The sequence below is a fragment of the Hyla sarda genome, chromosome 12, assembly GCF_029499605.1.
Source record: "Hyla sarda isolate aHylSar1 chromosome 12, aHylSar1.hap1, whole genome shotgun sequence".
In the NCBI taxonomy this organism is placed as follows: domain Eukaryota; kingdom Metazoa; phylum Chordata; class Amphibia; order Anura; family Hylidae; genus Hyla; species Hyla sarda.
In genome coordinates, this window is record NC_079200.1 from 35,853,322 (window position 1) to 35,876,834 (window position 23,513).

The 23,513-nt window shown below is 40.7% G+C and overlaps 1 long non-coding RNA gene across 2 annotated transcripts; it reads right to left on the minus strand.

The window, feature by feature from the left end:
* Positions 1-12,940: 12,940 nt before the first annotated feature.
* On the minus strand, positions 12,941-23,319 carry LOC130296789 (uncharacterized). 2 transcript variants are annotated; one of them, XR_008849290.1, is made up of 10 exons: positions 23,226-23,319; positions 17,749-17,983; positions 17,493-17,664; positions 17,258-17,326; positions 15,729-15,761; positions 15,479-15,612; positions 14,603-15,382; positions 14,390-14,517; positions 13,837-14,279; positions 12,941-13,714 (listed from the first exon to the last, which is right to left on the minus strand). It is a non-coding gene; the product is annotated as an uncharacterized LOC130296789 (long non-coding RNA). The 2 variants fall into 2 exon arrangements; XR_008849289.1 differs by lacking the exon at positions 23,226-23,319 and having other exon boundaries at positions 17,749-18,223.
* Between the last annotated feature and the right edge of the window lie 194 nt (positions 23,320-23,513).

A 23,513-nucleotide genomic window follows, 5' to 3' on the forward strand; every position in this document is an offset into this window, starting at 1 on the left:
TACTGCACCTAATTTGGGGCATCTATACTGCACCTAATTTGGGGCATCTATACTGCACCTAATTTGGGGCATCTATACTGCACCTAATTTGGGGCATCTATACTGCACCTAATTTGGGGCATCTATACTGCACCGAATGTGGGGCATCTATACTGCACCGAATGTGGGGCATCTATACTGCACCGAATGTGGGGCATCTATACTGCACCGAATGTGGGGCCTCTATACTGCACCGAATGTGGGGCCTCTATACTGCACCGAATGTGGGGCCTCTATACTGCACCGAATGTGGGGCCTCTATACTGCACCGAATGTGGGGCCTCTATACTGCACCGAATGTGGGGCCTCTATACTGCACCGAATGTGGGGCCTCTATACTGCACCGAATGTGGGGCCTCTATACTGCACCGAATGTGGGGCCTCTATACTGCACCGAATGTGGGGCCACTATACTGCACCGAATGTGGGGCAACTATACTGCACCGAATGTGGGGCAACTTGTACTGCCAACCTAATGGGGGGGGGAGGGAATCTGTACTGCGTACTTTAAAGTGGACCGTGAACTGCCCCCCCCCCCCCCCCGTTTAAAAAGTTTGAGGACCCCTGGTCTAAAAGGTCTTTAATGCTTGCAGTGCTTTCAGCTCCTCCTTCTCCTTCCTCTTCTGCTTCTACATGATCTTCTTCTGATTCTTCAGATTCATTTGCACCCCTCAATGTGGTGAGAATATATATATACCCTGGATAACTGCATTTTTACTGAATCTGAGTTGGCTGATGTCCAGGTGGATATAATTATTAACAATGTCTCTATCTTTCTGACGTAGATTGTCATCAGCCCACTGATCAAATGCCCGTTTTCCAGATACTGCAGGTATCGTAAACCTAAGGGACATAAATAAAGGCATTGTTAGTAGTGATACAGGACACTTTAGTGGTGCAAGACAGTAAATGTAATACCTAATTATTCTCAGTCCTACTGATCACTTACATCTCATGAAGTCTCTTTAAGTCATTGCACGGATTTTTCTTTGCATGACACAAAGAACTCCACTGTCTTTGATTCCTTTGCAAGTTGGGTTGGTCGGAAATCTTTAACGTATGTGCTGAACAGCTATAGGAAGGAAACCATAGTGTTAAGGAATTGCCTCACCATGATATAAATGATAAATAACTGATTTTCTTAAACACTTACCAGCTCCTCCTCATCCGTAAGCACAATAGCAGTCCCTTGTGTTTTCACAATGGAGACCCTCTTTTTGGTGCTTTCATCAAAATAGGTGGTATATTTCCTCTCCAGACAATCTTTAACCATCAGGTTTGGACCACAGATGGTTTGCGAAGATGATTAAGCATCAGCAAAGCTTCAAGGTAGTGGCATGTGATGGTCTTGTCTTTGTCATCCAGTCCACAATCTCTGACCGCGAGAACATGTTTACCACATGGGGCTTTGCTGCTGCTAGTAATCTGCTGCTAGTGTGGCAATCCATAGGGTTTACATGTCTGTCACTGATAAAGAAAAAAAATAAACATAGTTGTGTTAATTGACTTTAAAAAAATCAGTCAAGCAATACCAATATTAATAAGGTAGTAACTGCTAAATATTTGGGACTAAATTCCCACTGCCCCCTGTGTAATTTAGTTCTAATGGCCTAACCCTTGCTTTAATTTTTTTGTGGCTTTTTGGTGAAGTTCGGGTTAATCTCCATGTATTTTCTTCAGTTCTGCAAGGAAGGACTGGGCAGACTCTTTGGTGTCCTCCCCGATGGTTTCATGGAAGTTTTCCAAAATCACAAATCTAGTAAACTGCTGGATATGGTTAAGGTAATTTTTAAATGTCTTCAAACGCAAGAGGGTGCTCAAATAGTTTTGTTTTCTCTGGGTCACTGAGAAATCCCAAAGAGATCTCCTCCGTGCTCACAAAATATAAGTAGCGGGAAAGATTTTCTACTTAATAGAAAAACATAATGTCAGTTAATATAGTCAATGTCTAACAAGGTTTCTGAAATGCAGCTGTTGATAGGAGCGCATACTCACCAGATTTCTCTAAACAATAGAAACTGCATTGCCATGCTAACGTGGTGTACACTTGCAGAGCACATGCACGCCTGGCTCCCGAAGTGAGGAGGAGCGGACTGGATAAACCAATCGCCGGATAGCGTCAAAAGCTGTCATGGTAACTATTCTCACTCATGCTGCACCGCCGCAGCCCCACTTCCGTTATGTTAGCAGCCATACTAGTATAAGGCAAACGCCCACAATGAGAGAGAATTTTTTCTGTATCAAGTTGCAGCCCCGAACCGAGGCTCAGGGATTCTGGGTGCACCAAACAGATTACATTTTGTCTTCCTTTGGTGTCGAGTCTGCTTCATCCTGGCTTGCCTGATGATCTTCTGGATCCAGATTTCTTTATAGGAAACACATAAAACGCAAATGACTTAAAACAATTTTGCAGAGCAAGAATTTTTTTTTTTACTCCCACAATCAAGTACCTTGAGGTGCTGGCTTGTGGCTTGATATAGATAAATATTAGATAGATATGAGCTAGATAGATACTAAAGTATAGATTTACTTTTCATAAAAAATAAAATAAGAAAGAAGAATGAAGAAAAAGTCCAACGTTATAACCTGAGATCAGGACATTCACTGATTTTATTTGGTGGAAAATCACAAATCTTCCAATCTGTCTGGTACATTTACCTGATAGAGCTTGCTGGTGATGTCTGCCTCTGCTTCCGGGACCTTGTTGACATTGCTGGTAATGAGGGAGTTTATTCTCTGCAATAAAACATAAATGAACATGAATATGCAATCACAGAAAGCATCCACTCATTAGCAAAACGCAATGATATTATTTTGACAGTCTATTCAACTTGAAGTCCAGCCAGTATCATCCTGGTCACTGATTGTGTCCTGGGAAGTGATGTCCTCTTCTTCCTCGCTCTCGTCATCCTTTGGAGTCTAGTCTACTTCATCCTGGCTTGCCCGATGATCTTCTGGATCCAGATTTCTTTATAACAAACATATAAAATGCAAATGACTTAGCAATCGATTATTGTAGAGCAACAATTTTTTTTTTTTTTACTCCCACAATCAAGTACTTTTTTGAAGTGCTGGCTTGTGGCTCATCGCTCATGACTTGCCCTGCTTGTATTACTAGGTGGCAGCCATGGCAAATATCAGTAAGTGTCTTTTCTCTATAGCTTCTTTCAGTCATGAGGTTATGTGCCAGATATTTGGAAAACATAGTCTTGTCTGAATAATTAGGAATGGTCCAAGTTTCACAAACCTTCCTGACAAGCTGGCTAGAGATGTCGAGAAGTTTTGTATCTAGGATTAAAAAGATGGTAAACACATAAAATATGGCACTATATTTGCACTTTGAAAATAAGTGACTTTTTTTGAATCTTTCTTCCTGTGGTAACGCAAGATGTCATTGGAAACATTATAGATCTCTCTTCCAGAGGTCGATGGGAAGAATGTGTTTCCTTTGGCGAGTCTTTGTGTAGCAACTTTTAAGTCTACTTTGGAAAAGTGAGATCAAACGACTGTGGAAAAATTAATAAATAAAAAAATAAATAAAAATTATGTATATATAATTATTTTTCCACATTGTGTTAACCTATATCCTAAAAGAGAGCTTACCATTTCTTCCTTATTTAGCACAAAAGTAGCCACTTGTTGTGAAGCTGTCTTATGTAACTTAAAGGGGTACTCCCGTGGAAACTTATTATTTTTTTTTTTTTAAATCAACTGGTGCCAGAAAGTTAAACAGATTTGTAAATTACTTCTATTAAAAAATCTTAATCCTTCCAGTACTTTTTAGGGGCTGTATACCACAGACAAAATGCTTTTCTTTTTGGATTTCTCTTCTGTCACGTCCACAGTTCTCTCTGCTGACCTCTTATGCTGCTCCGGACAGTTCCTAAAATGGACAGAAGAGGTCAGCAGAGAGAACTGTGGACGTGACAGAAGAGAAATCCAAAAATAAAAGCATTCCCTCTGTAGTATACAGCCCCTAAAAAGTACTGGAAGGATTAAGATTTTTTTAATAGAAGTCATTTACAAATCTGTTTAACTTTCTGGCACCAGTTGGTTTAAAAAAAAAAAAAAAAAAAAAAACGGGAGTACCCCTTTAACACCAATTATAGAAAGATCCTCCCCATTATGTGTGTGTGAGATTCGTTCTTTCCACTTAGAAACCTAAGAGCCAAGAGTTGGAAAAGTTAAATGGACAGGAAAGCAAACAAACAATAAGAATGAAAAGGATAAATAAGTGACTCACGGTAGTATTTTTCACTACCCCTGGTCGTTATAGATGCGTCAATACAAGCAGGGCCTCCAAATAACAAATGATTTCTAGAAGAGAGAGAGAATACAGTAATACTGTACAAAATAAGATGCATTTAATATTACTTCATGTACAAGCAATGCAATCTGTATTCATATATAAAAATACATGAATTGTACATTTCATGCAGTTTGTGGTGCGAAGGGGTCATAACTGGCTCCAGTATCACTAATTAAATTAGGTTTGGTAGCTAAGGTATTCTATAGTTCTGAAAATAGTTTGATGACAATGCAATGGAATGTGCCTACCCCCACAATGACTTAATGCATCTTTAAACATACCACCACTGCAATGAAGATTGTAAAATCATAGTAGCTACAAAAACTTGGCTAAATGAAGATATAATAACACCTATTCTGGCTAAATGAAGATATAATAACACCTATTCTATCTACAACTTTTGTCTAAGTTTTAAAACACATACTAATAACAAATACATGTGCTTACATTTTGGATACAGACTCCATGATTGTTCCTTGAATTGAATATCCTAAAGATTTCCCTTTTCGAACCAAAACAATAAAATTTGCAGAAGTAGTCAAAAGACAAATGGAAAGGATATCAAAAATCTGAATCCTCAAATGAAGTAATTCACAAAAAAGAAAATAGCAACATTTTGCAAAGTATGCAAAAAGCACAAAATGGTTTGGAGAGATCTAATAAGGGAGCAGAGCATCAGTGAATTTCAAACAGCAGTCTGTTAAACTGAACCCAGAATTGCCCTTTTACACAGAAAGCTAGGGTACCTTGACCAATAGGGACAAAAAAAGCATGTGAAAATTAGCAATGAGTTGGAGTGGCTAACTTCATAGTTACATAGTTACATAGTTAGTACGGTCGAAAAAAGACATATGTCCATCAAGTTCAACCAGGGAATTAAGGGGTAAGGGTGTGGCGCGATATTGGGGAAGGGATGGGATTTTATATTTCTTCATAAGCATTAATGTTGTTTTGTTCCATGAATGTATCTAATCCTGTTTTAAAGCTGTTAATTGTTCCTGCTGTGACCAGTTCCTGAGGTAGACCGTTCCATAAATTCAGTCCTCACGGTAAAGAAGGCGTGTCGCCCCTTGAGACTAAACTTCTTCTTCTCCAGACGGAGGGAGTGCCCCCTCGTCCTTTGGGGGGGGTTTAACCTGGAACAGTTTTTCTCCATATTTTTTTGTATGGGCCATTAATATACTTATATACGTTTATCATATCCCCCCTTAAACGTCTCTTCTCAAGACTAAACAATTGTAACTCCTTTAATCGCTCCTCATAGCTAAGATGTTCCATGCCCCATATTAGTTTAGTCGCGCGTCTCTGCACCCTTTCCAACTCCGCAGTGTCCCTTTTATGGACAGGTGCCCAAAACTGAACAGCATATTCCAGGTGAGGCCGTACCAATGCTTTATAAAGGGGGAGTATTATGTCCCTGTCCCTTGAGTCCATGCCTCTTTTGATACATGACAATATCCTGCCGGCTTTGGAAGCAGCAGCCTGACATTGCATGCTATTCTGTAGTCTGTGATCTACAAGTACACCCAGATCCTTCTCTACCAGTGACTCTGCCAGTTTAATCCCCCCCTAAGACATACGATGCATGCAGGTTATTAGTAGCCAGATGCATAACTCTACATTTATCCACATTGAACCTCATTTGCCAAGTGGATGCCCAGACACTTAGTCTATCCAAGTCATCTTGTAACTTATGCACATCCGTAGACTGTACCGTGCTACAAAGCTTGGTGTCATCTGCAAAGATAGAAACAGAGCTGTTAATACCATCCTCTATCATTGATAAATAAATTAAACAGCGGGCCCAGTACTGAACCTTGGGGTACACCACTAATAACCGGGGACCAATCAGAGTACGAATCATTGACCACCACTCTCTGGGTACGATCCACGAGCCAGTGTTCAATCCAGTTACAAACTAAAATTTCCAAACCCAAAGACCTTAACTTACCTGTCAGACGTCTATGAGGGACAGTATCAAACGCTTTAGCAAAATCCAGAAACACTATATCCACAGCCATTCCTCTGTCAAGGCTTCTACTCACCTCTTCATAAAAGCAAATTAGATTGGTTTGACAACTTCTATCCTTAGTAAACCCATGCTGGCTATCACTTATAATACAATTATCCCCTATGTATTCCTGTATGTAATCCCTTATAAGTCCTTCAAACAATTTACCCACAATGCACGTTAAACTTACCGGTCTATAGTTTCCTGGGGAAGACCTAGAGCCCTTTTTGAAGATTGGCACCACATTTGCCTTGCGCCAGTCCCTTGGCACAATACCAGACACCAGAGAATCTCTAAATATCATGAACAGGGGTACAGATATTACTGAACTTACCTCTCTAAGAACTCTTGGGTGTAGTCCATCCGGCCCTGGGGATTTGCTTACATTTATATCCCTTAACTTACCTTGTACCATCTCTACATTAAGCCAGTTCAGTACATTACATGATGTGTTACCAGCATTGACCAGCTCCTTTTTCCATAGTGTATACAGAACTAAAGAACCCATTCAGTAGCTCCGCCTTCTCTTGATCGCCTGTGACAACCACCCCATTATCATTATTAAGGGGTCCTACATGCTCTGTCCTTGGTTTTTTTGCATTTTATATATCTAAAAAAATATTTAGGATTAGTTTTGCTTTCTTTGGCCACCTGTCTCTCGTTTTGAATTTTTGCTGTTTTTATTACATTTTTACAGATTTTATTAAGCTCTTTGTACTGTTTAAATGTTATCGCTGACCCATCAGATTTGTATTTTTTGAAGGCTATTTTTTTGTTTATTGCTCTTTTAACATCATGTGTCAGCCATGTAGGATTTCGTTTTAATCGTTTATATTTGTTCCCCTTTGGTATATATTTAGATGTATAGTTATTTAGAGTTGCTTTAAAGATGTCCCATTTACCTTCTGTATCAGTATTTGACAACACCTCCCCCCAGTCTGTCCTGTAGTGCAGCCCTCAGCCCAGGGAAGTTTGCCTTTTTTTAAAGTTATATGTTTTTGCCTTCCCCGCCTGTCTTTGTTTTCTACATTTTAAGTCAAAAGTAACTATATTGTGGTCGCTATTACCAAGGTTTACCCGCACAGTTACATTACCAACCAGCTCTGCGTTGTTGGAAATGATCAGATCCAACAAGGCATCACTTCTTGTTGGGTCCTCCACAAACTGGCCCATAAAATTATCCTGCAATAAATTTAGGAATTGTCGCCCCTTTGTAGTTTTAGCCAACCCCGGACCCCAATCTATATCTGGATAGTTAAAATCTCCCATTATTACCACTGTACCTGCCCGGGCGGCCCTCTCTATTTGTTTATGAAGCCGAACTTCTATCTCTTCAGTGATATTAGGGGGTCTGTAGATTACCCCAAATATTATTTTTTCAGTATTTCCCTCCTTTTGTAATTCTACCCACAGTGATTCCACCTCCTCAAAATCATCACACACTATGGCATCGTTCACACTGACTTTCATACCACTTCTTACATACAGACAGACTCCACCACCTTTTCTGTTCATTCTATCCTTGCGAAACAATGTAAACCCCTGCAGATTGACAGCCCAGTCATGCAAGGAGTCCAGCCATGTCTCAGTGACCCCAACTATATCAATATGTTCCTCCAGTATCAAGGCCTCAAGCTCCCCCATTTTATTTGCTAGGCTTCTGGCATTTGTGAACATACACTTTACATTTCCATCCTTTATGTTATTGGGGTTAATGGGATTCAAGGGTGTAAGTTTTAATTTCCTATGAAGCCTATTCCTATTAACTATTCTAACCCCTCCCTCCGCTCCACCCCCAGGTACATTTATAATTCCCACCTCACTATCTTCCCCCTCTTTGCTGTAGGTTCCCTCCCCCCCAAGTCCCTAGTTTAAACACTCCTCCACCCTTCTAGCCATCTTCTCCCCAAGCAAAGCTGCACCCTCCCCATTGAGGTGCAGCCCGTCCCTACGGTAGAGCCGGTAACCGACAGCGAAGTCAGCCCAGTTCTCCATGAACCCAAACCCTTCCTTCCTACACCAGCTTCTGAGCCACTTGTTTACCTCCCTGATCTCCCGCTGCCTCTCTGGTGTGGCTCGTGGTACTGGTAGTATTTCAGAAAATACTACCTTGGAGGTCCTTGCCTTAAGCTTGCGGCCTAAGTCCCTGCGATGTGCCGAACTCGTGCGCCAGGCAGACAACACACTGTTCGGCGATCCCGGTCTTTGTGCCAGATTGCCCTGTCTGTCCCCCTAATAATGGAGTCCCCCACCACTAGTACCTGTCTGGCCTGCCCTGTACTCCTCCCTCCCTCCCTCCTTACTGGAGCAGACACCCCCCTGGTGGTCAGAGGCGGTATCCTGCTGCAGTTCTGCTAGCTCTGTAATGGCATCCCCCTCATCTGCCAAGCGGGCAAACTTGTTGGGGTGTGCCAGTTCAGGACTAGCCTCCCTGACACTTTTTCCCCTACCCCTCTTTCTAACTGTAACCCAGCTAACTGCCTGACTGTCCTGCAACTCCGTCCCACTGTCCTCCCCCACCTCTATTCCCGAGAGTGCCTGCTCAGTGAGCACGAGACTCCTCTCCATGTTGTTAATGCTTCTCATTGTTGCCAGTCGCCCCTCTAGATGCAGGATCTGGGCTTCCAAACGGACAACTAGCACACATCTCGCACAACAATATGCACCCTCAAACTGTTGTTCAAGGATTGCATACATTGAACAGGATGTACATTGGACTGCATTTTCCAACATGGAGGCCATCTAGTTATGGGGATTTCACAAATGTATATGGAAAAAAACAGTCAAAATTACACTTCAAATTTTTTGTAGACCTTGTGGGTTCAGAAATTAACACTCACAGCGATCTCAACCTCCTGCTTTCAAACTCCTGTTTTTGTAACTCCTCTTTCACGCCCCCTCTTCCCGTGTTTGTTTAAGTGTATGCAAACGGGGGTCGGCGGAGCGAGGTAATGGGGCTGCTAATGGACGGGAGAGAGCGCAGCTGAAGACGAGGGGGCACCACGGTCACTGAGCGGCATGGTGTCACCCCATCAGGCTAGTGTCGCCCGGTTCGGTCCGCACCCCAGGCGCTACGCCACTGGATTGGGGGGGGTGACTCAGTCATGGCACCCCCCTTGTGAGTGGCACCCGGGGAGGGACACCCCCCCCCCCCTTGGTACGGCACTGCCTATATCTATAGGGAAGAAGGGGGCGGTAACTCTGACTATAGGGAAAGGTGGGTAACTCTGCCTATACCTATAGGGGAAGAGGTTTACTCTGCCCATACCCATGGGGAAGGGGGGGGGTAACTCTGCCTATACCCATGGGGAAGAGGGGGGGGGGTAACTCTGCCTACATGAATGGGGGGGGGGGTAACTCACTTTATACCTGGATGCCTAACTACTTGTCTACATGCCAGGCTAACTACCTACATACCCAGCTATCTATGTACCTGGCTAGCCCCCTACCTACCTGGCTTGTCACCTACCTACATATCTGGCTTCCTGATCTAACTACCTAGTTATCTATTTACCTGGCTACCTACCTACCTGCCCTTTTACTGTGCAGGACACCAAGGAGGGCATTCTTACAGTTTGTGGGCCTATAGATGGAAAGATTGTGTAGAGGAGAGAAGGACACTGGAAAAATGCAGAGTTTGACATGTTTTTCCTGCCGATGTTAAGAGATCCACATGGCGGTCTTATCCGGACCGAGAAGAAAAGGAGAGGACGCCGCTGATCAGAAAAGATGTGATTGTGAGTCCCAAATGTAACTGTAATCGCCTATATGGTATACGCATCCTGTGTACAGCTGATATCTACCGCCATATGGTCCTGTAAATAATCACTTATATTGTATGCAGATCCTTTATTGTATAATGGTCTGTGTATAGTGGTTTTATTCAGTACAGTATGGCGGTATTATCCAGTTTATTGTGTGGTAGTATATATTTAACGTAGGTAAATATCCATGACCAATAACACTGGTATACAAGGAGTAAAGTGTTTCTTACATATATAAAACTTAGTTTGTGTGTGGGATTTGGGTGGAATAGGGGCGTGGCAGAAGATTGATGAGCTGCAGTGGCCCTTGCCTTTTTTGGTCCGGGGGCCCCAAGTGTTGTCAGTCTGCCCCTGGCTAAGACCCATAGGCCATAGCAGTCGATCCTGACCCCAGACTAGAGGAGTGATTGGACCATGGAAACTGGCTGGTACACAGACATACTGCCTGCAGCCGCATCCTATATATGGCTGGAGGCAGTATGTCCTGTGAAGGGCCTACAGCAGTATATGGGTGCACATAGGGGAGGGGGTTCATTAAATATGTATGGGGGCACCAAGAGGGAGTCATTAAAAATATATGTGGGGGTCAATAAATATATCCCACCTCTTGGTGCATATATATAATATTTATGCACCAAGACAGGGTCATTAAATATATAGGGGTGGCACAGAAGGGAGGGGGATTTACAGAGGGTGTATATATTATATTATATTATATTATATTATATTATTATATTATAATTTATATTATATTATAATTTATATTTATTATAATTTATATTTATATTATAATTTATATTTATATTATAATTTATATTTATATTATAATTTATATTTTAATTATAATTTATATTTTAATTATAATTTATATTTTAATTATAATTTATATTTTAATTATAATTTATAATTTATATTTTATTTATAATTTATAATTTATATTTTATTTATAATTTATATTATGTGCAGCCATACACATGAGTCTGTAAAGTGGGCATTGTGCTGAAGAAAGGCGCCTAAAATGTTTGTCTGGCAGGTTCTTTGGAGACTATTCTTCATGATGGCCTCTAATCAAAAGATGTAGCTTGTGAGTCAGTAAATGTAACTGTAATCCCTTTTTAATGGCTGCAGAGCCCGTGCTAGTCTCTACCTCTGTATGGTCAGTATGTGGCACCATTGTTGAATTTTTAGGGAAGTTTCACAGTAACTAGATTAGGGTGTATTAGAATATAGCAGGGTGCAGTGCAGTAAAATACTGTGCAGCACAAAATTGGTTTTTTTTTGTCCTGCGTTTTTTTTATTTGAAAGAATTTGAAATGCTTGAAAAAATGCCAGTGCAATTTCTTGTGTCTTGCGTTTCTCCTGGCTTTTTTTTTTCATGTGTGTGGAAATTGTATTTTTGGCTCCTTTGGCATTTTTTTTTTTTTTTTTTTATTTATTTATTTTTTTGGTCCCCAAATTTGTTGGGTACCAAAAAAAATGCAGTAGTGATGGGAAAAAAGTTATTAACTTTATATTCTTTATAACAAAATTTTAATTCATTTTTAATAAAGTGTGTGTGTGTGTGTGTGTGTGTGTGTGTGTGTTTTTCACTTTTTTTTTCCCTCCTTTTTTTAATTCTTTTTAGGTAGTTCTACTACTCCCAGCATGGAACAAAGTTCCATGATGGGAGTAGTAGTACCTGTACTAATGGCCATATTGCCCGATGCGATCATCCATAATACAGCAGAGATGCGGAGTGGCTCTATACAGCGCTATACTCCGGCCAGTGATGTGAATAGAACATCAATCATTCATATATTCCGCCCAGAGTGGTGGTTGGCCGAATCACAGCTCTGAGGGAAATATGAATCTATTCACATCACTGGCCAGAGTACAGAGCAGAGATGCGCGTGCTGAAAGAGCCGCTCCATATCTCTGCAATAGACAGGACGATCACAGCGGATGTCAGGAGTGATACCCGCTGTGATCTGTCTTTTAACGCGGGTACTATTACTCCCATCATGGAGCACGCTCTGTTCCATGTTGGGAGCAGTAGTACCTGCAGTTAAGGAAAGATCACAGCGGATGTCACTCCTGACACCCGCTGTGATCCTCCTGTATAATGTATAGATGCGGGCGGACGCATTTAAAAAAATATATCTCCATCACTTTTTTTTGGATCGCTAAAGTCCAAAAGAGAATTAAAAAAACGCCTGAAAAAACACCAAAGTTAAAACCCACATGACTTCTATGGGAGAAAAACGCCACGATTTAAGGGGAAAAATGCCAGTGGCTCAACATGCTATGATTTAAACAAAACCGCCAATAAGCTGAAAAATGCCAAAAAGTGAAAAAACGCCCAAAGGTAAAAAAAAACTCCAAACTGAAACGCCAAGTGGAAAAAGAATTTTGTGATTTCTCATTGCTTTACAGCTAACATCTGGCCACAGCGTTTTTTTGGCCAAAGAAACGCCATGCGGGAGAATTGGCATTTTTCAAAAAAATAAATAAAAGGGGAACCTTAGCTTTACTTAACTTTCGGTTACCTGCAAAATAGCAGGCATAGAGGTCTGTGGAAGCCTTATTGATTCATAGCACCATTCACTCTCCTGTATAATTCCCTAAATGGCACTGCTCACAGCCTGACTTTTTTTTTTTTTTTTTTTTTTTTTTTTTATACCGAAAATTGTATAGTAGTGACCGTGAGTGGTCACGGTTACCCAACTCTCGGTTACCATGAATGCCAAGAGTGTGGATGGGAAGATATGAAAACAGTGTACCTGTTTTTGCAAATAAGTTTTTATATTTTAGAATAAGTAAAATAATGTTGTTAATTAATAAAGGTAAAAACATCATAATTAGAGATGAGCAAATCGAAGCTAACAGTTCAATAATTTAACAGAATAATTAACATAATGTTTTTGACCATTCTAACACTAATATATTATCCTTATATTACACTTTGACATATTATGGCATTCTTTTATCACGTTTCAAGCCAACTTAGCTTTCTTCCTTCACCAAACGAGTGTTTACGGACACCATAGTCAAATAACAGTTCTGTTCCTGGTGAAAGGTTCCTCTTTGCCTCTAAGAGAATAACTGGCTGTTTTCCATCCTTAATATGTTTGACCACAGGTTTCAGATTTGCCCTCTTGCATGAATGATTGATCAGCCTCCCAAAAGTCGACAACATGTCTTGGTGGCACAGGCAAGGTGTATTTGTTGCATTTATGCACATCTTCTTCCCTTTGTCCTGGAAGAAGCTATAACATTTCTTGTCAATGTTTTTTGTAGCTCCTCAGCCTCCTTGCCATCCATTAGGACTCTGTAATAGTCACAGACAATCTCTCCTTTCTGAAAGACCCTATTGGTTTTAAGGGAGTGACCTCCATTAATTTTATTTATTTATTTATTTTTATCCATCACAGCCACACGTCCTGGTCACTCCTGGCAGTCTATTAAAGCTTTAATATGTTCCATAGTGTCCTCTTTTCTTCTCGAGGTCTTCAGGCCTGTAGAATGTCAAATGTTCTTGGCACATTGGTGTCCAGGCCTGATGTTCCATAAAAACCTTCACTTGCTCTTTGCTGGGAAGATTCCTGAAATGTTCTACACAAGAAAAACAAATAAAACGGGTCAGTAAGTATACCAAATAACATTGCTGCCCTAACAATTGTGTCATTTCAATTGGAATGCAGTTGCAACAGAGAAAATATTAATAAGAAGCTTACCAACAATATCCTTGATATGATCTGTATATTGTGTTCGTCTCTATTTACCCAGGCAGTATTGTGCATTGAGTTGGCTGGCCTGCCTACATACATTTAAGGATGGAGGGGACTGGTTGAGGCCTAAAGGATATATTGGAGGTAATCTTTGGAAGCTCTCCTCGTTAAGGTCTAAAAGGTCTTCAACACTTGCAGTGCTTTCAGCTCCTCCTTCTCCTCATTCCTCTTCTGCTTCTACTTGATCTTCTTCTGATTCTTCTTCAGATTCATTTGCACCCCTCAATGTGGTGAGAATATACATACCCTGGATAACTGCATTTTTACTGAATCTGAGTTGGCTGATGTCCAGGTGGATATAATTAACAATGTCTCTATCTTTCTGACATAGATTGTCATCGGCCCACTGATCAAATGCCTCTTTTCCAGATACTGCAGGTATCTTAAACCTAAGGGACATAAATAAATAAAGGCATTGTTAGTAGTGATACAGGACACTTTAGTGGTGCAAGACAGTAAATGTAATGCCTAATTATTCTCAGTCCTACTGATCACTTACTTCTCATGAAGTCTTTGTCATTGCACGGATTTGTGACTGGTTTTCCTTTGTGCAACACAAAACTCCACTGTCTTTGATTCCTTTGCCAGTTGGGTTGGGCGGATATCTTTAACGTATGTGCTGAACAGCTATAGGAAGAAAACCATAGTGTTAAGGAATTGCCTCACCATGATATAAATGATAGATAAATAACTGATTTTCTTAAACACTTACCAGCTCCTCCTCATCCGCAAGCACAATAGCAGTCCCTTGTGTTTTCACAATGCAGACCCTCTTTTTGGTGCTTCCATCAAAATAGGTGGTATATTTCCTCTCCAGCCAATCTTTAACCATCAGGTTTGGACCACTGGTTTGCGAAGATGATTAAGCATCAGCAAAGCTTCAAGGTAGTGGCATGTGATGGTCTTGTCTTTGTCATCCAGTCCACAATCTCTGACCGAGAGAACATGTTTACCACATGGGGCTTTGCTGCTGCTAGTAATCTGCTGCTAGTGTGGCAATCCATAGGGTTTACATGTCTGTCACTGATAAAGAAAAAAAAAATACAGTTGTGTTAATTGATTAAAAAAAAAAAATCCTAAATGATTCAGAGCCATGCAATACCAATATTAATAAGGTAGTAACTACTAAATATTTGGGACTAAATTCCCACTGCCCCCTGTGTAATTTAGTTCTTATGGCCTAACCCTTGCTTCAATTTTTTTTGTGGCTTTTTGGTGAAGTTCTGGTTAATCTCCATGTATTTTCTTCAGTTCTGCAAGGAAGGACCGGGCAGACTCTTTGGTGTGCTCCCTGATGGTTTCGTGGAAGTTTTTTCCAAAATCACAAATCTAGTAAACTGCTGGATATGGTTAAGGTAATTTTTGATGGTATTTATAGCCGTCTTCAAACGCAAGAGGGTGCTCATATATAGTTTGGTTTTCTCTGGTTCACTGAGAAATCCCAAAGAGATCTCCTCCGTGCTCACAAAATATAAGTAGCAGGAAACATTTTCTACCGAATAGAAAAAACATAATGTCAGTTAATATAGTCAATGTCTAACAAGGTTTCTGAAATGCATACAAAGTGATAGAAAAAAATCATACATACAATTTGGCTTATGCCCAACTCTGAAGTGAATTGCCAGGTATTCTCTGAAGTTCAGAAACATTTGGGAATTCGCATCATGCTTCTTGTGGACACCAGCCTCAGCAAATGTTCTTCTTAGGGTTACAGAGCTACTCCTGAAACAGTGAACAATTAATGTGCATACTATTAAATAGTGGGTACACTAGAATCATAGTAGTGTTATAATACATCCATATTATTACAACATTTAAGAAGGGAAAACTGAACTTACTGATCCTGTTCAGTAACTTCATCAGAAGATTGCCTAAGGATGTACATAAAATCAGCATTAACATTTGATAGATCGCTAGATAGATACAGGAAAAATAATCTCTCCACAGCACTCAAAGATGCAAACAAGATGAAATATTCCATAAACAATCTTACAAAAGCGATGTTTAGAACCGCTCTTCCTGGTGTTTCTAATGCTGTGTACATACTAGTGACATCACACATATATAGGGGGTATCAATCCAATACCAAAGTGAACATCAGTCATATAAAATATTCATAAAATATGCAGGAAAATAAATCAGTGATACATAAAAATGTTGTGCAATACTGTCAAAGTGTAAACAATCATGTTACAAAGTGCTAAAGTGTACAGTAAGGACATAACATTCTTCTAATATATCACAATCACCTGTACAGATTAAACACAGTAAAAACAGCTGTTGATAGCGCACACACACCAGATTTCTCTTAAAGGGGTACTCCGGTGAAAAACTTTTGTTTTATTGTAAATCAACTGGTGCCAGAAAGTTAAAGATTTGTAAATTACTTCTATAAAAAAATCTTAATCCTTCCTGTACTTCTTAGCTGCTGAATACTACAGTGGAAATTCTTTTCCGTTTGAAACACAGTGCTGTCTGCTGACATCACAAGCACAGTGCTCTCTGCTGACATCTCTGTCCATTTTAGGAACTGCCAGAGTAAAAGGAAATCCCCATAGCAAACATATGCTGTTCTGTGCAGTTCCTAGAATGGACAGAGATGTCAGCAGAGAGCACTGTGCTCATGATTAGAGATGAGCGAACTTACAGTAAATTCGATTCGTCACGAACTTCTTGGCTCGGCAGTTGATGACTTTTCCTGCGTAAATTAGTTCAGCCTTCAGGTGCTCCGGTGGGCTGGAAAAGTGGATACATTCCTAGGAAAGAGTCTCCTAGGACTGTATCCACCTTTTCCAGCCCACCGGAAAGCTGAACTAATTTATGCAGGAAAAGTAATCTACTGCCAAGTCGAGAAGTTCGTGACAAATCAAATTTACTGTAAGTTTGCTCATCTCTACTCATGTCAGCAGACAGTTCTATGTTTCAAAAAGAAAATAATTTCCGCTGTAGTATTCAGCAGTTAACAAGTACAGGAAGGATTAAGATTTCTTTAATAGAAGCAATTTACAAATCTGTTTTAAGTTTCTGGCACCAGTTGATTAAAAAAAAAATAATAATTTTCACCGGAGTACCCCTTTAACAATAGAAACTGCATTGCCACGCTAACGTGGTGTACACTTGCAGAGCACATGCACGCCTGGCTCCCGAAGTGAGAAGGAGCGGATTGGATAAACCAATTGCCAGATAGCGTCAAAAGCTGTCATGGTAACTATTCTCACTCATGATGCGCCACCGCAGCCCCACTTCCGTTATGTTAGCAGCCATACTAGTATAAGGCAAACGCCCACAATGTGAGATTATTTTTTTCTGTATAAAGTTGTAGCCCCTAACCAAGGCTCAGGGATTCTGGGTGCACCAAACAGATTACATTTTGTCTTCCTTTGGTGTCGAGTCTGCTTCATCCTGGCTTGCCTGATGATCTTCTGGAACCAGATTTCTTTATAGGAAACACATAAAATGCAAATGACTTAAAACAATATTGCAGAGCAAGAATTTTTTTTTTTTACTCCCACAATCAAGTACCTTGAGGTGCTGGCTTGTGGCTTGATATAGATAAATATGAGATAAATATGAGCTAGATAGATACTAAAGTATAGATTTACTTTTCATAAAAAATAAAATTGACAGTCTATTCAACTTGAAGTCCAGCCAGTATCATCCTGGTCACTGATTGTGTCCTGGGAAGTGATGTCCTCTTCTTCCTCGCTCTTGTCATCCTTTGGAGTTGAGTCTACTTCATCCTGGCTTGCCCGATGATCTTCTGGATCCAGATTTCTTTATAAGAAACATATAAAACGCAAATAACTTAGCAATCGATATTGCAGAGCAACAATTTTTTTTACTCCCACAATCAAGTACCTTTTTGAGGTGCTGGCTTGTGGCTCATCGCTCATGACTTGCCCTGCTTGTATAACTAGGTGGCAGCCATGGCAAATATCAGTAAGTGTCTTTTCTCTATAGCTTCTTTCAGTCATGAGGTTGGTATGTGCCAGATATTTGGAAAACAGTCTTTTCTGAGCCTGTATAATTAGGAATGGTCCAAGTTTCACAAACCTTCCTGACAAGCTGGCTAGAGATGTCGGAAATTTTGTATCTAGGATTAAGAAGATGGTAAACACATAAAACATGGCACTATATTTACACTTTGAAAATGAAAAGTGACTTTTTTTTAATCTTCCTTTCTGTGGTACCGCAAGATGTCATAGGAAACATCATAGATCTCTCTTCCTGAGGTTGATAGGAAGAATGTTTCCTTTTCCAAAGTTGACTTTAAACCACTGTGGAAAAAAATATACATAAAGATATGAGAAATTATTGAAATATATTTTTCCACATTATGTTAACCTATAACCTAAAAGAAAGCTTACCATTTCTTCCTCCTTGTTTAGCACAAAAGTAGCCACTTGTTGTGAAGCTGTCTTATGTAACTTAAAGGAGTACTCCCGTGGAAAACTTTTTTTTTTTTTTTTTTTTCTAAATCAACTGGTGCCAGAAAGTTAAACAGATTTGTAAATAACTTCTATTTAAAAAATCTTAATCCTTCCAGTACTTTTTAGGGGATGTATACCACAGAGGAAATGCTCTTCTTTTTGGATTTCTCTTGCCACATCCACAGTTCTCTCTACTGACCTCCTGTCCATTTTAGGAACTGTCCAGAGCAGCATATGTTTGCTTTATCCTGCTTTGGACAGTTTCTAAAATGGTCAGCAGAGAGCACTGTGGTCGTGACAGAAGAGAAATCCAAAAATAAAAGCATTTCCTCTGTAGTATACAACCCCTAAAAAGTACTGGAAGGATTAAGATTTTTTAATAGAAGTCATATACAAATCTGTTCAACTTTCTGGCACCTGTTGGTTTAAAAAAATATATATATATATTTCAACGGGAGTACTCCTTTAACACCAATTATAGAAAGATCCTCCCCATTATGTGTGAGATTTGTTCTTTCCACTCAGAAAACTAAGCCAAGAGTTGGAAAAGTTTAATAGACAGGAAAGCAAACCAACAATAAGAATGAAGAAAGAGGATCAATAAGTGACTCAAGGTGGTATTTTGAACTAACCCTGGTTGTTGTAGATGCTTCAATACAAGCAGGGCCTCTAAATAATAAATGATTTCTAGGAGAGAGATAATACAGTAATAATACTGTACAAAATAAGATGCATTTAATATTACTTTATATACAAGCAATGCAATCTGTATTCATATATAAAAATATAGGTTGCAATACTAAGTGTACATTCCATGCAGTTTGTGGTGCCAAGGGGTCAAAACTGGCTCCAGTATCACTAATTAAATTAAGTTTGGTAGCTAAGGTATTCTATTGTTCTGAAAATAGTTTGATGCCAATGCAATGGAATGTGCCTACCCCCACAATGACTTAATGCATCTTTAACCCCTTGGGGACGGAGCCCATTATGACCCTAAGGACGGGAGAATTTTTTGCAAATCTGACCACTGTCACTTTAAGCATTAATAACTCTGGAATGCTTTTACTTATAAATTTGATTCCGAGATTGTTTTTTCGTGACATATTCTACTTTATGATAGTGGTAAATTTTCGGCGATACTTTGCATCCTTTCTTGGTGAAAAATTTGAAAATTTCATGAAAAATTTGAAAATTTAGCATTTTTCTAACTTTGAAGCTCTCTACTTATAAGGAATATGGATATTCCAAATAAATTATATATTGATTCACATATACAATATGTCTACTTTATGTTTGCATCATAAAATTGACGAGTTTTTACTTTTGGAAGACACCAGAGGGCTTCAAAGTTCAGCAACAATTTTTCAATTTTTCGCAAAATTTTCAAAATTGGAATTTTTCAGGGACCAGTTCAGGTTTGATGTGGATTTGAAGGGTCTTCTGGTTAGAAATACCCGATAAATGACCCCATTATAAAAACGGCACCCCTCAAAGTATTCAAAATGACATTTAGTAAGTGTGTTTACCCTTTAGGTGTTACACAGGAATAGCAGCAAAGTGAAGGAGAAAATTCAAAATCTTCATTTTTTACACTGGCATGTTCTTGTAGACCCAGTTTTTGAATTTTTACAAGGGGTAAAAGGAAAAAAATCCTCTCAAAATTTGTAACCCAATTTCTCTCGAGTAAGAAAATACCTCATATGTGTATGTCAAATGTTCGGCGGGCGCAGTAGAGGGCTCAGAAGCGAAGGAGCAACAATGGGATTTAGGAGAGTTTTTCTGAAATGGTTTTTGGGGGGCATGTCCCATTTAGGAAGCCCCTATGGTGCCAGGACAGCAAAAAAAACCACATCGCACACTATTATGGAAACGACACCCCTCAAGGAACGTAACAAGGGGTACGGTGAGCCTTAACACCCCACAGGTGTTTGACAACTTTTTGTTAAAGTCGGATGTGTAAATGAAGAAAAAAAAAAATTTCCACTAAAATGCTGGTTTTTCCCCAAATTTTACTTTTTTACAAAGGGTAGTAGAAGAAAATGCCCCCCAAAATTTGTAACCCCATTTCTTCTGAGTATGGAAATACCCCATGTTTGGACGTCAAGTGCACTGCGAGCGAACTACAATGCTCAGAAGAGAAGGAGCGCCATTGAGCTTTTAGAGAGATAATTTGTTTGGAATGGTAGTCAGGGGCCATGTGCATTTACAAAGCCCCCCGTGATGCCAGAACAGTGGAACCCCCCACATGTAACCCCATTTTGGAAACTACACCCCTCACGTAATGTAATAAGGGGTACAGTGAGCATTTACACCCCACTGGTGTTTGACAGATCTTTGGAACAGTGGGCTGTGCAAGCAAAAAAATTAAATTTTTCATTTTCACGGACCACTGTCCCAAAAATCTTTTAGACCCCTGTGGGGTGTAAATGCTCACTGTACCCCTTATTACATTCCGTGAGGGGTGCAGTTTCCAAAATGGGGTCACATGTTGGTATTTATTTTTTTGCATTTATGTCAGAACCTCTGTAAAATCAGCCATCCCTGTGTAAATCACCAATTTCAGCCTCAAATGTACATAGTGCGCTCTCACTCCTGAGCCTTGTTATGCACCCGCAGAGCATTTTACGCCCACATATTTTACGCCCACATATTTCCGTACTCAGGAGAAATTGCGTTACAAATTTTGGGGGTCTTTTTTTCCTTTTACCTCTTGTGAAAATAAAAGTAAAGGACAACACCAGCATGTTCGTGTAAAAAATTTTTTTTTTTTACACGAACAGGCTGGTGTAGACCCCAACTTTTCCTTTTCATAAGGGGTAAAAGGAGAAAAAGCCCCCCTAAATTTGTAGGCAATTTCTCCCGAGTACGGAACTACCCCATATGTGTCCCTAAACTGTTTCCTTGAAATAAGACAGGGCTCCGAAGTGAGAGCGCCATGCGCATTTGAGGAGTAAATTAGGGATTGCATAGGGGTGGACATAGGGGTATTCTACGCCAGTGATTGCCAAACAGGGTGCCTCCAGCTGTTGCTAAACTCCCAGCATGCCTGGACAATCAGTGGCTGTCCGGAAATGCTGGGAGTTGTAATTTTGCAACAGCTGGAGGCTCCGTTTTGGAAACACTGCTGTACAATACGTTTTTCATTTTTATTGGGGGGTACAGTGTAAGGGGGTGTATATGTAGTGTTTTACTCTTTATTAGGTGTTAGTATGGTGTAGTGTTTTTAGGGTACATTCACACTGGCGGGTTACGGTGAGTTTCCCGCTAGGAATTTGCGCTGCGGCGAAAAATTTGCCGCAGCTCATACTTGAAGCAGGAAACTTGCTGTAAACCCGCCCATGTGAATGTACCCTGTACGTTCACATGGGGGGGGGGGGGGGGCAAACCTCCAGCTGTTTCAAAACTACAACTCCCAGCATGCACGGTCTGTCAGTACATGCTGGGAGTTGTAGTTTTGCAACAGCTGGAGGCACACTGGTTGGAAAACCTTCAGTTAGGTTCTGTTACCTAACTCGGTATTTTCCAACCAATGAGCCTCCAGCTGTTGCAAAACTACAACTCCCAGCATGCACGGTCTGTCAGTACATGCTGGGAGTTGTAGTTTTGAAACAGCTGGAGGCACACTGGTTGGAAAATACTGAGTTGGGTTCTGTTACCTAACTCAGTATTTTCCAACCAGTGTGCCTCCAGCTGTTGCAAAACTACAATTCCCAGCATGTCTGATCACAGAAGGGCATGCTGGGAGATGTAGTTATGCAACAGCTGGAGGTACGCAACTACAACTCCCAGCATGCCGAGACAGCTGTTTTCTGTGTGGGCATGCTGGAATTTGTAGTTTTGCAACATCTGGAGTGCTACAATTTAGAGACCACTGAACAGTGATCTCCAAACTGTGGACCTCCAGATTTTGCAAAACTACAACTCCCAGCATGCCCAGACAGCAAACAGCTATGTGGGCATGCTAGGAGTAGTAGTTTTGCAAGATCTAGAGGGCAGTATAGAGATCACTGTGCAGTAGTCTCTAAACTGCAGACCTCCAGCTGTTGCAAAACTACAAATTCCAGCATGCCCACACAGCAAACAGCTGTCTGGGCATGCTGGGAGTTGTAGTTTTGCAACATCTGGAGGGCTACAGTCTAGAGACCACTATAGTGGTCTCAGACTGTAGCCCTCTAGATGTTGCTAGGCAACTACTCACCGGCTTCCGTCGCATCCGGGAGCCGTCCTCTTCTGCCGCCGCCGATCTCCGTCGCCGACCGCCGATCCCCGTCGCTCCGCTGCCTCCGGAGGGGTAAGTGGACTCCAGCGCCGCTCCTCTTCGTTTTCCCCATTCTGCCCCGCCTATTGTGGGAGGGCAGGACGGGGAAAACGAAAGTAAACCCCTCCGCCCCTAATCTGCTATTGGTGGTCGCGTCTAGACCACCAATAGCAGAGATAGGAGGGGTGGCAACTCTGCCACCTCACTCCTATCGCTTTAGGGGGATCGTGGGTGTCTTAGACACCCGCGATCCCCCTTCTATTCCGGGTCACCGGGTCACCATAGACCCGTAATGACCCGGAATCGGCGCAAATCGCAAGTGTGAATTCACTTGCGATTTGCGCCGATCGCCGACATGGGAGGGTCTAATGACCCCCCTGGGCATTTGCACGGGGTGCCTGCTGATAGATATCAGCAGTCACCCCGGCCCGGTCCCCGCCCGGCGCGCGGCGGGGGCCGAAATTCACACGGGCGTATGCATACGCCCTTCGTCCCCAACAGGTTAAACATACCACTACTGCAATGAAGAATGTAAAATCATAGTAGCTACAAAAACTTAGACAAAAGTTGTAGATAGAATATGTGTTATTATATCTTCATTTAGCTAAGTTTTAAAACACATACTAATAACAAATACATGTACTTACATTTTGGATACAGACTCCATGATTGTTTCTTGAATTGAATATCCTAAAGATTTCCCTTTTTGGAACCAAAACAATAAAAATTTGCAGAAATAGTAGTCAAAAGACAAATGGAAAGGATATCAAAAATCTAAATCCTCAAATGAAGTAATTCACAAAAAAGAAAATAGCAACATTATGCAAAGTATGCAAAAAGCACAAAATGGTTTGGAGATAAGATCTGATAAGGAGAGCAGAGCGTCAGTGAATTTCAAACAGCAGTCTGTTAAACTGAACTCAGAATTGCCCTTT